This window comes from Oncorhynchus masou, chromosome 31, assembly GCF_036934945.1.
Source record: "Oncorhynchus masou masou isolate Uvic2021 chromosome 31, UVic_Omas_1.1, whole genome shotgun sequence".
Classification (NCBI taxonomy): domain Eukaryota; kingdom Metazoa; phylum Chordata; class Actinopteri; order Salmoniformes; family Salmonidae; genus Oncorhynchus; species Oncorhynchus masou.
The window spans coordinates 376449-395047 of NC_088242.1; the positions used below are offsets into that span (position 1 = coordinate 376449).

Sequence of the window (18599 nt, forward strand, 5' to 3'; positions counted from 1 at the left end):
CCTTGAAATACATCCACAGGTACACTTCCAATTGACTCAAATTATGTCAATTAGCCTTTCAGAAGCTTCTAAAGCCATGACATCATTTTCTGGAATTTTCCAAGCTGTTTAAAGGCACAGTCAACTTAGTGTATGTAAACTTCTGACCCACTGGAATTGTGATACAGCAAATCATAAGTGAAATAATCTGTCAGTAAACAATTGTTGGATAAATTACTTGCATGCACAAAGTAGATGTCCTAACCGACTTGCCAAAACTATAGTTTGTTAACAAGGTAAAGGTCAGAGTTTATAGTTTGTTAACAGGGTAAAGGTCAGAGTTTATAGTTTGTTAACAGGGTAAAGGTCAGAGTTTATAGTTTGTAACAGGGTAAAGGTCAGAGTTTATGGTTTGTTAACAAGGTAAAGGTCAGAGTTTATAGTTTGTTAACAGGGTAAAGGTCAGAGTTTATAGTTTGTTAACAGGGTAAAGGTCAGAGTTTGGATACGTACTCGAGTACAGACAACCTTCCCATTCAAGCAGTGGCAGGTGTTGCAGTCCTCATCCCACTTGGCTAAATCAGGGGTGACACGACTGTTCCCTGAGCACGGTCTCCCTGTCACTGGAACACACATACACAAGACTTACATGTCATCTCTACTGACTGTGTGTGTGTGTGTGTGTGTGTGTGTGTGTGTGTGTGTGTGTGTGTGTGTGTGTCACACCGACACACCAAGTGGGTGAGAGTGAGAGCATGAGAGAGAGAGACTGAAAGAGAGAGAGACTGAAAGAGAGAGAGACTGAAAGAGAGAGACTGAAAGAGAGAGACTGAGAAAGAGAGAGACTGAAAGAGAGAGAGACTGAAAGAGAGAGACTGAAAGAGAGAGAGACAGAGAGAGACTGAAAGAGAGAGACTGAAGAGAGAGACTGAAAGAGAGAGACTGAAAGAGAGAGAGACTGAAAGAGAGAGACTGAAAGAGAGAGACTGAAAGAGAGAGACTGAAAGAGAGAGACTGAAGAGAGAGTGACTGAAAGAGAGTGACTGAAGAGAGAGTGACTGAAAGAGAGAGAGACTGAAGAGAGAGAGACTGAAAGAGAGAGACTGAAGAGAGAGAGACTGAAAGAGAGAGAGACTGAAAGAGAGAGAGACTGAAAGAGAGAGAGACTGAAAGAGAGAGACTGAAGAGAGAGAGACTGAAAGAGAGAGAGACTGAAAGAGAGAGACTGAAAGAGAGAGAGACTGAAAGAGAGAGACTGAAAGAGAGAGACAGAGAGACTGAAAGAGAGAGAGACAGAGAGAGAGAGACTGAAAGAGAGAGACTGAAAGAGAGAGAGACTGAAAGAGAGAGACTGAAAGAGAGAGACTGAAAGAGAGAGACTGAAAGAGAGAGAGACTGAAAGAGAGAGAGACTGAAAGAGAGAGACTGAAAGAGAGAGACTGAAGAGAGAGACTGAAGAGAGAGACTGAAAGAGAGAGAGACTGAAAGAGAGAGAGACTGAAAGAGAGAGACTGAGAGAGAGACTGAAAGAGAGAGACTGAAAGAGAGAGACTGAAAGAGAGAGAGAGAGACAGAGAGAGACAGAGAGAGAGAGACTGAAAGAGTAGGGATGGGCATATTTAATTGAATATCGGAACGGGCGTTAGCAGAGACAAACACTTGTGAGACAATATCCATTATCCAATATCCATTTGAGAACTTTTGTTAGGTCAATTTTAACAATGAAAACGCTTGGTCTAAAGTAAATTGTCCATGATATTCCCAGTGTTACAGACAAGGATAGAACTGCCAAAATAATGGAAACACTTCCAGAATCTATGCCAAAGATGCATTGACTGTTCTGGCTCATGGTGGCCCAACGCCATATTAAGACACCTTATGTTTCCGTTACTTTGGCAGTTACCTGTACCATGACATTTGAAACCCTTAATTTAATAAAACAACAAACTTCAGAATATAGCGTTTCTGTAGCCTATGGTGCGTTGACCTCCTGCTGTTAAAGAGGCCGTTGACCTCCTGCTGCTGTTGTTGACCTCCTGCTGTTAAAGAGATCATTGACCTCCTGCTGCTGTTGTTGAGCTCCTGCTGCTAAAGAGGTTGTTGACCTCCTCCTGCTGTTGTTGACCTCCTGCTGCTGTTGTTGAGCTCCTGCTGCTAAAGAGGTCGTTGACCTCCTGCTGCTGCTGTTGACCACCTGCTGCTGTTGTTGACCTCCTGCTGTTAAAGAGGTCATTGACCTCCTGCTGCTGTTGTTGAGCTCCTGCTGCTAAAGAGGTCGTTGACCTCCTGCTGCTGTTGTTGACCTCCTGCTGCTGTTGTTGACCTCCTGCTGCTGTTGTTGACCTCCTGCTGCTGTTGTTGACCTCCTGCTGCTAAAGAGGCCGTTGACCTCCTGCTGCTGTTGACCTCCTGCTGCTGTTGTTGAGCTCCTGCTGCTAAAGAGGTCGTTGACCTCCTGCTGCTGTTGTTGAGCTCCTGCTGCTAAAGAGGTCGTTGACCTCCTGCTGCTGTTGTTGAACTCGTGCTGCTAAAGAGGTCGTTGACCTCCTGCTGCTGTTGTTGAACTTGTGCTGCTAAAGAGGTCGTTGACCTCCTGCTGCTGTTGTTGAGCTCCTGCTGCTAAAGAGGTCGTTGACCTCCTGCTGCTGTTGTTGAACTCGTGCTGCTAAAGAGGTCGTTGACCTCCTGCTGCTGTTGTTGAACTCGTGCTGCTAAAGAGGTCGTTGACCTCCTGCTGCTGTTGTTGAACTCGTGCTGCTAAAGAGGTCGCTGACCTCCTGCTGCTGTTGTTGAACTCGTGCTGCTAAAGAGGTCGTTGACCTCCTGCTGCTGTTGTTGAACTCGTGCTGCAAAAGGGTCGTTGACCTCCTGCTGCTGTTGTTGAACAATGTGTAAAGAGTGCAACTGACCTCCCTGCTGCTGTTGGAGATATTCTGCCCCTTTAGATTGTATCTTATTCTGCCCCCCTCCCGTCATGCTAACCAATATATTTGTATTTGGCATTATTACAACTCCCTTGTACGCATCTATCGATACGTCATACACATTTACCAGTTGAAAAATGTGTATTTTTGATAGTCTTCACAGTAGAGAAGGGCTTTGCACTTTAAGGTTCGTACTACGGAAAAAAGAATATATGTTTCCACAGAGCTGGTAAATGGTAACAGTTAAGTAGGTAGCTGATACCATGATGAATATTAGTTAGTGGTTTACGTTTCACAGCGCAGCTGGATGGAAGTAAACTAAATGGTAACAGTTAAGTAGGTAGCCAGAACACAACGACAGCATCTGGACCCAACGCAAGGAGGAGGGGAGAAGCCTGCCACAGAGGCCAATGCCGCTGAGCAGACGCTATCATCGAGGCCTAGGACGCTGAGCAGGACGCTATCATCGAGGCCTAGGCCACTGAGCAGACGCTATCATCGAGGCCTAGGACGCTGAGCCAGGGCAGCTATCATCGAGGCCTAGGCCCACTGAGCGAACTTTCCTTATCATCGAGGCCGAGGCCAGGCAGGCTATCATCGAGGCCAAGGCCACCAGCTATCATCGAGGCCCAGGCCGCTGAGCAGACGCTATCATCGAGGCCCTGGGGACGCTGACAGACAGCTATCGCCGTGGCCTAGGCCACGAGCAGACGCTATCATCGAGGCCTAGGCCACTGTGACGCTATCATCAAGGCTAGGCCTGAGCAGACGCTATCATCGAGGCCCTGGGCGCGCTGAGCAGGCAGCTATCATCGAGGGCCTAGGCCACTGAGCAGACGCTATCATCGAGGCCTAGGCCACTGAGCAGACGCTATCGCCAAGGCCTAGGGCTGAGCAGACGCTATCATCGAGGCCTAGGCCACTGAGGCTGGAAACGCAGCTATCGTCGGGGCTAGGACGCTGAGCAGACGCTATCATCGAGGCCAATGCCCACTGAGCCCAGCAGCAAAGGCAACTGCGAAACCATCTTGCAGCCTGGTGACATTGGAGGAATCAGAGTGCCCACAATTGCGTGGAAAAACTGTGAGCTGACAGTGAGTTTGATGAGTTACGGGAGAAATACAAGCACGGACACCCCTCTCAAGCAAACGGCAAGTAGTGAGTAGTAATCTGAAAGAATATGTGGTGGAAACAATGGGCCAGCAAGAAGAGGATAATGAGAGGGAAGAGACAGCTTTTCAGCACTCTGGAAGCTGTACTGGGAACATTTTCAGCACGTTTAGCCAGCAAACAGCTGGTATTACGGTGAGTGGCATATATTCTGCACTGCATTGACGGGTATTGTTTTTTATTTTTATTTCACCTTTGTTAACCAGGTAGGCTAGTTGAGAACACCTTTATTTAACCAGGTAGGCTAGTTGAGAACACCTTTATTTAACCAGGTAGGCTAGTTGAGAACACCTTTATTTAACCAGGTAGGCTAGTTGAGAACACCTTTATTTAACCAGGTAGGCTAGTTGAGAACACCTTTATTTAACCAGGTAGGCTAGTTGAGAACAAGTTCTCATTTACAACTGCGACCTGGCCAAGATAAAACATAGCAGTGTGAACAGACAACACAGAGTTACACATGGAGTAAACAATAATCAAGTCAACACAGTAGGGAAAAAAAGGGTCTATATACATTGTGTGCAAAAGGCATGAGAGGTAGGCAAATAATTACAATTTTGCAGATTAACACTGGAGTGATAAATGATCAGATGGTCATGTACAGGTAGAGATATTGGTGTGCCAAAAGAGCAGAAAAGTAAATAAATAAAAACAGTATGGAGATGAGGTAAGGTAAAATTGGTTGGGCTATTGACCGATAAGACTATGTACAGCTGCAGCGATCAGTTAGCTGCTCAGATAGCAGATGTTTGAAGTTGGTGAGGAGATAAAAGTCTCAACTTCAGCGTTCTGCAATTCGTTCCAGTCACAGCCAGCAGAAAACTGGAACGAAGGCGGCTCAAATGAGGTGTTGGCTTTAGGGATGATCAGTGAGATACCTGCTGGAGCGCGTGCTGCGGGTGGGTGTTGCCATCGTGACAGTGAACTGAGATGGCGGAGCTTTACAAGCATGGACTTGTAGATGACCTGGAACCAGTGGGTCTGGCGACGAATATGTAGCAAGGGCCAGGCTTCAAACATACAAGTAGCAGTGGTGGTGGTAATAAAAGGTGCTTTAGTGACAAAACGGATGGCACTTTGATAAACTGCATCCGGTTTACTGAGTAGAGTGTTGGAAGCTATTTTGTAGATGGCGTCGCTGAGAAGTCGAGGATCGGTAGGATAGTCAGTTTTTACTAGGGTAAGTTTGGCGGCATGAGTGAAGGAGGCTTTGTTGCGGAAAAGAAAGCCGATTCTGGATTTGATTTTTGATTGGAGATGTTTGATATGAGTCTGGAAGGAGAGTTTACAGTCTAGCCAGACACCTAGGTAATTGTAGATGTCCACATATTCAAGGTCGGAACCATCCAGGGTGGTGATACTAGTCAGGCGTGCAGGTGCAGGCAGCGAACGGTTGAAAAGCATACATTTGGTTTTACTAGCGTAGAGGTGGATCAGGGAATCGCCTGCAGCAAAGAGCAACATCATTGATATATACAGAGAAAAAGAGTCGCGAGGGTGAACCTGTGGCACCCCATAGAGACTGCCAGAGGACCGGACAGCATGCCCTCCGATTTGACACACTGCACTCTGTCTGCAAAGTAGTTGGTGAACCAGGCAAGGCAGTCATCAGAAAAACCAAGGCTACTGGTCTGCCGATAAGAATATGGTGATTGACAGAGTCGAAAGCCTTGGCAAGGTCGATGAAGATGGCTGCACAGTACTGTCTTTTATCGATGGCCGTTATGATATCGTTTAGTACCTTGAGCGTGGCTGAGGTGCACCCGTGACGGCTCGGAAACCAGATTGCACAGCGGAGAAGGTACGGTGTGATTCGAGATGGTCAGTGACCTGTTTGTTGACTTGGCTTTTGAAGACCTTAGCTAGGCAGGGCAGGATGGATATAGGTCTGTAACAGTTTGGGTCCAGGGTGTCTCCCCTTTGAAGAGGGGATGACTGCGGCAGCTTTCAATCCTTGGGGATCTCAGACGATATGAAAAGAGGTTGAACAGGCTGGTAATAGGGGTTGCGACAATGGCGAATAGTTTCGGAAATAGTTTTGAAATAGAGGGTCCAGATTGTCAAACCCAGCTGATTTGTACGGGTCCAGGTTTTGCAGCTCTTTCAGAACATCTGCTATCTGGATTTGGGTAAAGGAGAACCTGGAGAGGCTTGGGCGAGTAGCTGCGGGGCGGAGCTGTTGGCCGAGGTTGGAGTAGCCAGGCGGAAGGCATGGCCAGCCGTTGAGAAATGCTTGTTGAAGTTTTCGATAATCATGGATTTATCGGTGGTGACCGTGTTACCTAGCCTCAGTGCAGTGGGCAGCTGGGAGGAGGGTGCTCTTGTTCTCCATGGACTTCACAGTGTCCCAGAACTTTTTGGAGTTGGAGCTACAGGATGCAAATTTCTGCCTGAAGAAGCTGGCCTTAGCTTTCCTGACTGACTGAGTGTATTGGTTCCTGACTTCCCTGAACAGTTGCATATCACGGGGACTATTCGATGCTATTGCAGTCCCCACAGGATGTTTTTTTGTGCTGGTCGAGGCAGTCAGGTCTGGGTGAACCAAGGGCTATATCTGTTCTTAGTTCTGCATTTTGAACGGAGCATGCTTATCTAACATGGTGAGGAAGTTACTTTTAAAGAATAACCAGGCATCCTCAACTGACGGGATGAGGTCAATGTCCTTCAGGATACCCGGGCCAGGTCGATTAGAAAGGCCTCCTCACAGAAGTGTTTTAGGAGCGTTTGACAGTGATGAGGGGTGAGTCGTTTAACTGCGGCTCCGTGGCGGATACAGGCAATGAGGCAGTGATCGCTGAGATCCTGGTTGAAGACGGCGGAGGTGTATTTGGAGGGCCAGTTGGTCAGGATGACGTCTATGAGGGTGCCCTTGTTTAGAGATTTAGGGTTGTATCTGGTGGGTTCCTTGATGATTTGTGTGAGATTGATGGCATCTAGCTTAGATTGTAGGACTGCCGGGGTGTTAAGCATATCCCAGTTTAGGTCACCTAACAGAACAAACTCTGAAGCTAGATGGGGGGCGATCAATTCACAAATGGTGTCCAGGGCACAGCTGGGAGCTGAGCGAGGTCGGTAGCAGGCGACAACAGTGAGAGACTTATTTCTGGAAGAGTAATTTTTAAGATTAGTAGTTCGAACTGTTTGGTATGGACCTGGAAAGTATGACATTACTTTGCAGGCTCTCTGCAGTAGGACTGCAACTCCTCCCCCTTTGGCAGTTCTATCTTGATGGAAAATGTTATAGTTGGGTATGGAAATCTCAGAATTTTTTGGTGGCCTTCCTGAGCCAGGATTCAGACACGGCAAGGACATCAGGGTTAGCAGAGTGTGCTAAAGCAGTGAGTAAAACAAACTTAGGGAGGAGGCTTCTGATGTTGACATGCATGAAACCAGGCTTTTCAATCACAGAAGTCAACAAATGAGGTGCCTGGGGACATGCAGGGCCTGGGTTTACCTCCACATCACCCCTTGGGTGAAGGGAGAGTAGTATGAGGGTGCGGCTAAAGGCTATCAAAACTGGTCGCCTTGGACGGTGGGGACAAAGAATAAAAGGGCAGATTTCTGGGCATGGTAGAATATATTCAGGGCATATCATGCGCAGACAGGGGTATGGTGGTGCGGGTACAGCGGAGGTAAGCCCAGGCACTGGGTGATGATGAAGAGGATTTGCATCTCTGGACATGCTAGTTGTAATGGTAGAGGTCACCGCATGTGTGGGAGGTGGACAAAGGGGGTATCAGAGGTATGAAGAGTGGAACTAGCGCTCCATTGTAAACTAAAACAATGATAACTAACCTGAACAACAGTATACAAGGCATATTGACATTTAGAGAGAGACATACAGGGAGGCATACAGTAATCACAGGTGTTGAATTGGGAGAGCTAGCTAAAACAGTAGGTGAACCAACAACAGCTAATCAGCTAGCACAACAACAGCAGGTAAAATGGCGTTGACTAGGCAGGGAGGGTCGGATTAACTAAACACAGAGACTGAGTGCGGCTGGGGCCGACAGATAAAACATAAACAAGCAGAATGGAGTACATTGATTAATGGACAGTCCAGCATGCATCAGCTATGTAGCCAAGTGATCAGTGTCCAGGGGCAGCGGTGGATGGGGCAGGGAAGCTGGACTGACGGTATTATCCAGGTAAATAAAACTGGCTGGCTGTGCAGAAGGTAAAGCCGCTAGCAGTGTCTAACCATGGCTAAATAGCTTGTAGCTCGTTAGCTTCTGGAGGTTCTTGAATGTGTTCTAAAAATAAAAAATAACAGCAGATTCCGTATCACATTGGGTGAGGCAGGTTACCGGGAGTTATAATCAAATTAAAAATCGAAAAGAGATTGAAAGTAAATATGGGTCCAGTGAGTGGTTGGGCTGGCTGGGGACTGCGATTCAGACTGTTAGCTTGTTAGCACAGGCTTGCTAACAGTTAGTAGGCCAGGAGCTAAACAAGCTAGCAGTTAGCAGACAGGGGCTGAGCAAGCTAGCAGTTAGCAGGCCGACTAGCAAGCAAGCAGATAGCAAGGGTTGAGTCTGTTTATGCCTCTTCATGCGTTGACATCGATAGACCGGTCGTGGGTCCTGATATTGTAGCCCAGGAGTATGCTTTGGTGGTAGCACAGGAGCTCTGGCCGGGCTAGCTTCAAGCTCAGTGGATGGGAACGCTAGCCAGGAGTAGTCATCCGGGTTGCGGTTGGGCTAGTTAGCTAGTTGTGAAGATCCAGATGAGAATATTCCGTTTAAGGTGGGAATCCAGGATAAAAATAAAAATACAAATAATGGGTCCGTTATGCTCTGGTTAGAGACGCGTTGTTCGAACTGGCGAGCTTTCCAGCTAAAGGTTAGCTGAAGACCGCTAGCAATGGTTTGCTGACTGATAGCTGGTAGTTAGCTGGCTAGCTTCAGTTGAGGGTTCCGGATCCGAGTAAATATAAATACTTTAGGAAAAAAGCAGATCCACGCTACATTGGGTGAGGCGGGTTGCAGTGAGAGCATTTAGATGTTGAGGTTTAGCAAAATGTTTTAAAGGATATGCGAAGAAGAATATGTTTTTAAAGGATTAAAAAAGATATATAAGGGAACGACACGACAAGATCCGACTGCTACGCCCATCGGACGTTGTGCATGTAGCTGTGTAGTGTTGTCATTTCTCGAGATGGTTATGAATTGTCCATGTTTGTAAAAGCGGTGCAGCAGCCTGATATCTTGAGACAGCCGGGCTAAAATAGTTGTGCCCCTTAATCATTTCTGACGCCCCTTAATCATTTCTGACGCCCTTAATCATTTCTGACGCCCCTTAATCATTTCTGGAGCCCCCTTAATCATTTCTGACGCCCTTAATCATTTCTTGACGCCCCTTTAATCATTTCCGACGCCCCCTAAATAATTTCTGACTCCCCTAAATAATTTCTGACTCCCCCTTAATCATTTCTGACGCCTTAATCATTTCTGACACCCCTTAATCATTTCTGACGCCCGTAATCATTTCTGATGCCCCCTTAATAATGTCTTACGCCCCTTAATCATTTCTGACGCCCCCTTAATCATTTCTGACGCCCCCTAAATAATTTCTGACTCCCCTTAATCATTTCTGACGCCCCCTTAATCATTTCTGACGCCCGTAATAATTTCTGATGCCCCCTTAATAATGTCTTACGCCCCCTTAATCATTTCTGACGCCCCCTTAATCATTTCTGCGCCCCTAAATAATTTCTGACTCCCCTTAATCATTTCTGACGCCCCTAAATAATTTCTGACTCCCTTAATCATTTCTGACGCCCCTTAATCATTTCTGACACCCCTTAATAATTTATGATGCCCCTTTAATCATTTCTGGCCTAATCATTTCTGATGCCCCCTTGCCGAGTTACTGGCTATGGGTTGTGTACCTCCTGCCACCTGGCTATGGGTTGTGTACCTCCTGGCTATGGGTTGTGTACCTCCTGGCTATGGGTTGTGTACCTCTGGCTGGCTATGGGTTGTGTACCTCCTGCCTCCTGGCTATGGGTTGTGTACCTCCTGGCTATGGGTTGTGTACCTCCTGCCTCCTGGCTATGGGTTGTGTACCTCCTGCTCCATGGTTGTGTTACTCCTGTCACCAGGCCTGGCTATGGGTTGTGTACCTCCCTGGCTTTGGGTTGTGTACCTCCTTCCTCCAGGCCTGGCTATGGGTTGTGTTACCTCCTGTCACCAGGTCTGGCTATGGGTTGTGTGCCTCCTTCTTCCAGGCCTGGCTATGGGTTGTGTACCTCCCTTCTTCCAGGCCTGGCTATGGGTTGTGTACCTCCTTCTTCCAGGCCTGGGTTATTGTTGGCCTGACTATGGGTTGTGTACCTCCTTCTTCAGGCCTGGCTATGGGTTGTGTTACTCCTGCCTCCAGGCCTGGCTATGGGTTGTGTACCACCTTCTTCCAGGCCTGGCTATGGGTTGTGTTACTCCTGCCTCCAGGCCTGGCTATGGGTTGTGTTACCTCCTTCCTCCAGGCCTGGCTATGGGTTGGGTTACTCCTGCCACCTGGCTATGGGTTGTTACTCCCTTCTTCCAGGCCTGGCTATGGGTTGTGTTACTCCTGCCTCCAGGCCTGGCTATGGGTTGGGTTACTCCTGTCACCAGGCCTGGCTTTGGGTTGTGTTACTCTGCCACCTGGCTATGGGTTGTGTACCTCCTGCCTCCAGGCCTGGCTATGGGTTGTGTACCTCCTGCCTCCAGGCCTGGCTGTGGGTTGTGTTACTCCTGCCACCTGGCTATGGGTTGTGTTACTCCTTCTTCCAGGCCTGGCTATGGGTTGGTTACTCCTGCCTCCAGGCCTGGCTGTGTTACTCCTGCCTCCAGGCCTGGCTATGGGTTGTGTTACTCCTGCCACCTGGCTATGGGTTGGGTTACTCCTTCTTCCAGGCCTGGCTATGGGTTGTGTTACTCCTTCCTCCAGGCCTGGCTGTGGGTTGTGTTACTCCTGCCACCTGGCTATGGGTTGGGTTACCTCCTGTCACCAGGCCTGGCTATGGGTTGTGTTTTACATGAAAAGGCATTTTACTATCATAGTGCATTTATCCCCCCGCTGAGCCTGACAACACTATAGCCATTATAAAACAGGCACCAATGGAGAACAAGACCAGACACAGATCAATGCAGAACCCACAGTTTGGAAACAGAATCAGTTCTACAGAATAATGATGGCAAACATCAGACTTCTCTTTCAACGTCTACTGTTAGCCTAGCCTACGGTTAGCCAAAAGGTACCAGAATAGCACCCTGAAAACAACGGTTCATCGTCTGCTGTTAGCCTAGCCTACGGTTAGCCAAAAGGTACCAGAATAGCACCCTTAAAACAACGGTACATCGTCTGCAGTTAGCCTAGCCTACGGTTAGCCAAAAGGTCGTCTGAAAACACGGTTAGTCCTGTTAGCCTAGCCTACGGTTAGCCAAAAGGGGTACCGGAATAGCACCCTGAAAACAACGGTTCATCGTCTGCTGTTAGCCTAGCCTACGGTTAGCCAAAAGGTACCGGAATATCACCCATTTGGATCATTCTGAAACAACGGTTCTTTTGTTGTTGTAAAGAAATAAAAAAATATTCTAACAGTCTGCTGTTAGCTAGCCTCCAGCCACGTAAATTGTAAAATATATCACTAGCCACTTTAAATGGTACCAGAATATCAGTCTGCTGTTGTGGCATTTTGGATCATTCTGATTGTTCAAGAGAGTAGAGCAAAAAGTGATTTTCTTTGTTGTTGTAAAGAAATAAAAAATATTATAACAGTAAAATAATTTCAAATGACAGAGAGATCGTGTTTTCAGAGATCCTATGACAGAGATCGTGTTTTCAGAGATCCTATGACATAGACTCCAACTCCAGCCACTTTAATAATGGGAATTGAATTGTAAATTGTAAAATATATCACTAGCCACTTTAACTATGCCACTTTGTTTACATACTCATCTCACATGTATATACTGTACTTTCGATACCATCTACTGTATCTTGCCTATGCTGCTCTGTACCATCACTCATTCATATATCTTTTTGTACATATTCTTTATCCCCTTACACTTTGTATAAGACAGTAGTTTTGGAATTGTTAGTTAGATTACTTGTTGGTTATTACTGCATTGTCAGAACTAGAAGCACAAGCATTTCAGAGCTATGACAGAGAGATCTCGCATTAACATCTGCTAGACCATGTGTATGTGACAAATAACATTTGATTTGATTCGTGAGCCTGTGTTTTCAGAGATCCTATGACAGAGAGATCGTGAGCCTGTGTTTTCAGAGATCCTATGACAGAGAGATCGTGAGCCTGTGTTTTCAGAGATCCTATGACAGAGAGATCGTGAGCCTGTGTTTTCAGAGATCCTATGACAGAGAGATCGTGAGCCTGTGTTTTCAGAGATCCTATGACAGAGAGATCGTGAGCCTGTGTTTTCAGAGATCCTATGACAGAGAGATCGTCAGAGAGCTCGTGTTTTCAGAGATCCTATGACAGAGAGATCGTGAGCCTGTGTTTTCAGAGATCCTATGACAGAGAGATCGTGAGCTCGTGTTTTCAGAGATCTAGGACATAGAGACAGGAGTTTTCAGAGATCATGACAGAGCCTGTGTTTTCAGAGATCCTATGACAGAGAGATCGTGAGCTCGTGTTTTCAGAGATCCTATGACAGAGAGATCAGGAGCTCGTGTTTTCAGAGATCCTATGACAGAGAGAGATCAGGAGCTCGTGTTTTCAGAGATCCTATGACAGAGAGATCGTGAGCTCGTGTTTTCAGAGATCCTATGACAGAGAGAGATCAGGAGCTCGTGTTTTCAGAGATCCTTACCGTCCTGACAACGTGGTCCTGATCGGTCTTGGGGACACAGGCAGTGGAAGCCATTGATTTCATCAACACAGGTAGCACCAAACACACACGGGGAGGACTGGCATTCGTTGATATCTGACACACACACACACACACACACACACACACACACACACACACACACACATTATAGCAGTCAGGAACGATCCAATTACGTTTGACATTAAGCCTTTAACGACACTTTTGAATTTAGATTTTTTGGACTGATCATCAAATTCTCACAGTCTCTGCACACACACGTTTTTTAACCTTTATTTAACTAGGCAAGTCAGTTTTAGAACAAATTCTTAACGACGGCCTACCCAGGCTAAACCTGGAAGACGCTGGGCCAATTGTCAGCCGCCCTATGAGATTCCCATTCACGGCCGGATGTGATACAGGTTGGATTCAAACCAGGGACTGTAGTGACGCCTAAGGCCGGTGCTGCAGAACCTCAGAGCGCCCCAGAGCCTCCGAGCACCCCAGAGACTCAGAGCACCCCAGAGCCACAGAGCACCCCAGAGCCTCAGAGCGCCTCAGAGCGCCCCAGAGCTCAGAGCGCCCCAGAGCCTCAGAGCGCCCCAGAGCCTCAGAGCGCCCCAGAGCCTCAGAGCGCCCCAGAGCCTCAGAGCGCCTCAGAGCACCCCAGAGCCTCATAGCGCCTCAGAGCACCCCAGAGCTCAGAGCACCCCAGAGTCTCAGAGCACCCCAGAGCCTCAGAGCACCCCAGAGCCTCAGAGCGCCTCAGAGCGCCCCAGAGCTCAGAGCACCCCAGAGCTCACCCCAGAGCTCAGAGCGCCCCAGAGCCTCAGAGCGCCCCAGAGCCTCAGAGCGCCCCCCAGAGCCTCAGAGCACCCCAGAGCCTCAGAGCGCCCCAGAGTCTCAGAGCGCCATAGTTTAATCACCGGCAGAGGAGAAACCTGGCCGTGTAATCACCGGCAGAGAGAAACCTGGCCGTTTAATCACCGGCAGAGAAACCCGGCAGAGGGAGATCTGGCCGTGTAATCACCGGCAGAGAGAAACCTGGCCGTTTAATCACCGGCAGAGGAGAAACCTGGCCGTGTAATCACTGGCAGAGAGAAACGTTTAATCACCGGCAGAGAGAAACCTGGCCGTGTAATCACCGGCAGAGAGAAACCTGGCCGTTTAATCACCGGCAGAGAGAAACCTGGCCGTGTAATCACCGGCAGAGGGAGATCTGGCCGTGTAATCACCGGCAGAGAGAAACCTGGCCGTTTAATCACCGGCAGAGGGAGACCTGGCCGTTTAATCACCGGCAGAGAGAAACCTGGCAGAGGGAGATCTGGCCGTGTAATCACCGGCAGAGAGAAACCTGGCCGTTTAATCACCGGCAGAGAGAGACCTGGCCGTGTAATCACCGGCAGAGGGAGACCTGGCAGAGGGAGATCTGGCCGTAATCCCCGGCAGAGGGAGACCTGGCCGTGTAATCACCGGCAGAGGGAGACCTGGCCGTAATCACCGGCAGAGGAGACCTGGCCGGTAATCACCGGCAGAGGGAGACCTGGCCGTGTAATCACCGGCAGAGAGAGACCGGCAGAGGGAGATCTGGCCGTGTAATCACCGGGCAGAGAGAGAACCGGCCGGTAATCACCGGCAGAGAGAGAACTGGCCGTGTAATCACCGGCAGAGAGAGAACTGGCAGAGGGGAGATCTGGCCGTGTAATCACCGGCAGAGGGAGACCTGGACGTGAATCACCGGCAGAGGGAAACCTGGCCGTAATCACCGGCAGAGAGAGACCGGCAGAGGGAGATCTGGCCGGTAATCACCGGCAGAGAGAACTGGGCCGGTAATCACCGGCAGAGAGAGATCTGGCCGTGTAATCACCGGCAGAGAGAGAACTGGCAGAGGGAGATCTGGCCGTGTAATCACCGGCAGAGGGAGACCTGGTCGTGTAATCACCGGCAGAGGGAGACCTGGCAGAGAGACCTGGTCGTGTAATCACCGGCAGAGGAGACCCGGCAGAGGGAGATCTGGCCGTGTAATCACCGGCAGAGAGACCTGGCCGTGTAATCCACCGGCAGAGAGAGAGACCTGGCAGAGGGAGATCTGGCCGTGTAATCACCGGCAGAGGGAGACCTGGCAGAGAGAGACCTGGTCGTAATCACCGGCAGAGAGAGACCTGGTCGGTAATCACCGGGCAGAGGGAGACCTGGCAGAGAGGAGACCTGGCCGTAATCACCGGCAGAGAGAGACCTGGTCGTGGTAATCACCGGCAGAGGGAGACCTGGCAGAGAGAGACCTGGTCATGTAATCGGCAGAGGGGAGATCTGCCGTGTAATCACCGGCAGAGGGAGACCTGGCAGAGAGAGACCTGGTCGTGTAATCACCGGCAGAGGGAGACCTGGCAGAGAGAGACCTGGTCGTGTAATCACCGGGGCAGAGGGAGATCTGGCCGTGTAATCACCGGCAGAGAGAGACCTGGCAGAGGGAGATCTGGCCGCAGTAATCACCGGTAGAGAGAGACCCGGCAGAGGGAGATCTGGCCGTGTAATCACCGTCAGTGTGGCTGTGGCTGTGTGTGACCCAGTGCCAAAGAGTGACTGTCCCTTCTCCCCTGCCCCAGCCCAGACCCAGTCACTAACTTACGGCACATCCAGAGTGGGTGGGTGAGGAGGGAGAGTCCATGTTAATACGTACTGATCCTGCAGTCTGGCCCAGCGAACCCTGGAGTGCACTCACATCGATACCAGTTATCACCATCCACAGGTCCCACTGTTATAACTGGAGAGGAGGAGAGGAAGAGGAGAGAGGGGAGGGGAGGAGGAGGGAGGGTGGAGAGGGAGAGGGGAGGAGAGGAGAGGGAGGGAGGGAGGAGAGGAGGGGGTGGGAGGGGGAGGGGGGGGGAGAGGGGAGGGGAGGGGGTGGAGAGGGGAGGAGAGGGAGGAGAGGGGAGGGAGAGGAGAGGGGAGGGAGGGAGGAGAGGGGGGGGTGAGAGAGGGGAGGAGGGGGTGAGGGGAGGAGGGAAAAGAGGAGGAGGGAAAAGAGTGGAGGAGGGAGGAGAGGAGAGGAGGGAGGGAGGGAGAGGGAGGGAGGAGAGGGAGAGAGGAGGGAGAGGGGAGGGAGGGGGGTGAGAAAAGAGAAGTGAGATAGGAGGTGTGAGAGGAGGGAGAGAGACAGAGAGAGAGAGGGTTCAGTCTCAGAACAACATTAAAACATCTTGGTCAAACTGAAGTCTCTCAGACTAGGTCCCAAATGACACCCTTATCATCTACATAGAACCCTATGGGACCTGGTCTAAAGTAGTGTACTATGCAGGGAATAGGGTGCAATTTGGGACTTAGATCAAACTAGGAAGGGCAGGGGGATATCTATATCCAACATGACTAGTATTAACATAACTAGTACAACCATAACCAGTAATACCATAACCAGTACTACCATAACTAGTACTACCATAACCAGTACTACCATAACTAGTACTACCATAACTAGTACTACCATAACCAGTACTACCATAACCAGTACTACCATAACCAGTACTACCATAACTAGTACTACCATAACTAGTACTGCCATAACCAGTACTACCATAACTAGTACTACCATAACTAGTACTACCATAACTAGTACTACCATAACTAGTACTACCATAACCAGTACTACCATAACCAGTACTACCATAACTAGTACTACCATAACTAGTACTACCATAACTAGTACTGCCATAACCAGTACTACCATAACTAGTACTACCATAACTAGTACTACCATAACTAGTACTACCATAACTAGTACTACCATAACAAGTACTACAATAACTAGTACTACCATAACGAGTACTACAATAACTAGTACTACCATAACCAGTACTACCATAACCAGTACTACCATAACTAGTACTACCATAACCAGTACTACCATAACTAGTACTATAATAACTAGTACAACCATAAGCAGTACTACCATAACTAGTACTACCATAACTAGCACTACCATAACCAGAACTACAATAACGAGTACTACTATGACCAGTACTACCATAACTACTAGTACTGCCATAGCCAGTACTGTCATACCCAGTACCTACCATAACTTGTACTACGTAACTAGTACTACCATAACCAGTACTACCACAACTAGTACTGCCATAACTAGTACTACCATAACCAGTACTACAATAACGAAGTACTACCATAACCACTACTACCATAACTAGTACTATAATAACTAGTACAACCATAAGCAGTACTACCATAACTAGTACTACCATAACTTACTACCATAACTAGCACTACTATAACCAGTACTACCATAACCAGAACTACAATAACCTAGTACTACTATGACCAGTACTACCATAACCACTAGTACTGCCATAGCCAGTACTGCATACCTAGTACTACCATAACTTGTACTACAATAACTAGTACTACCATAACCTGTAATACCATAACCAGTACTACCATAACCAGTACTACCATAACCAGTAATACCATAACCAGTAATACCATAACCAGTACTACCATAACAAGTACTACAATAACTAGTACTACCATAACCAGTACTACCATAACTATACTACAATAACTAGCACTATAACCAGTACTACCATAACTAGTACTAACATAACCATAGTACTCACAATAACGCCGCCCAACTCGCTTCCGGGTTGGAGCGAGCGGCCGATCTACACCACGGTCCGTTAGGAGATACTGCTAGCTAGCTAGCTAGCCAACAGCTAGCCAATGTTCACTCAAGAACTTCAACAACTCCGTCAAGATCTCCGCTTCGGCCCACAGGTAGTATCACATTTTCATTTCACTACTACAGTACAACGGTTTGATTTGTTTGATCGTAGCTATTAGTTACATAGCCGCTTTTGTTTCAAAGACAATTGTGTAGTCTAGAGCGATTTTCAGGTTAGCTAGCCAGCTATTGTCGCTCTTTTAACGAACGTAACGTAATCAATACAGCTAGCTGCCAGCTAGCCCCGAATAGCAGCACTGTAGAAACTATTACACTCAACGGAACGACTTGATTAGTGTAGTGTCAAATAACGCAGCCACTGCCAGCTAGCCTACAAAGTCAACAACGCAGCCACTGCCAGCTAGCCTACTCCAGCAGTACTGTATCATTTCAATCATTTTAGTCAATAAGATCATGCTACGTGTTTAACTTTCTGAACATTCGAGACGTGTAGTCCACTTGTCATTCCAATCTCCTTTGCATTAGCGTAGCCTCTTCTGTAGCCTGTCAACTATGTGTCTATCTATCCCTGTTCTCTCCCTATGCACAGACCATACAAACGCTCCATATTATCCGTGGCCGCGGCCAATTTAATCTGGTGGTCCCAGCGCGCACGACCCACGTGAGTTCCAGGTCTCCTGTAGCCTCTGGAACTGCCGATCTATGGCCAACAAGGCAGAGTTCATCTCCCAGCCTATGCCTCCCTCCAGTCCCTCGACTTCTTGGCACTGACGGAAACATGGATCACCACAGATAACACTGCTACTCCTACTGCTCTCTCTTCGTCCGCCTCCACGTGTTCTCGCACACCCCGAGAGCTTCTGGTCAGCGGGCTGGTGGCACCGGGATCCTCATCTCTCCCAAGTGGTCATTCTCTCTTTCTCCCCTTACCCATCTGTCTATCGCCTCCTTTGAATTCCATGCTGTCACAGTTACCAGCCCTTTCAAGCTTAACATCCTTATCATTTATCGCCCTCCAGGTTC

The 18599-nt window shown here is 48.4% G+C and overlaps 1 protein-coding gene across 1 annotated transcript in view; it reads right to left on the reverse strand.

Annotated features, from left to right (window-relative positions):
* Positions 1 to 15628, reverse strand: part of LOC135524867 (protein jagged-1b-like) — a 29034-nt gene extending 13406 nt beyond the window's left edge. Inside the window, exons 1-3 of the mRNA XM_064952723.1 lie at positions 15567 to 15628; positions 12890 to 13003; positions 493 to 602 (exon numbers count right to left, since the gene is read on the reverse strand). The gene's annotated coding sequence lies outside the window, so the exon portion shown is untranslated. The remainder of the gene's footprint in view (positions 1 to 492; positions 603 to 12889; positions 13004 to 15566) is intronic.
* Between the last annotated feature and the right edge of the window lie 2971 nt (positions 15629 to 18599).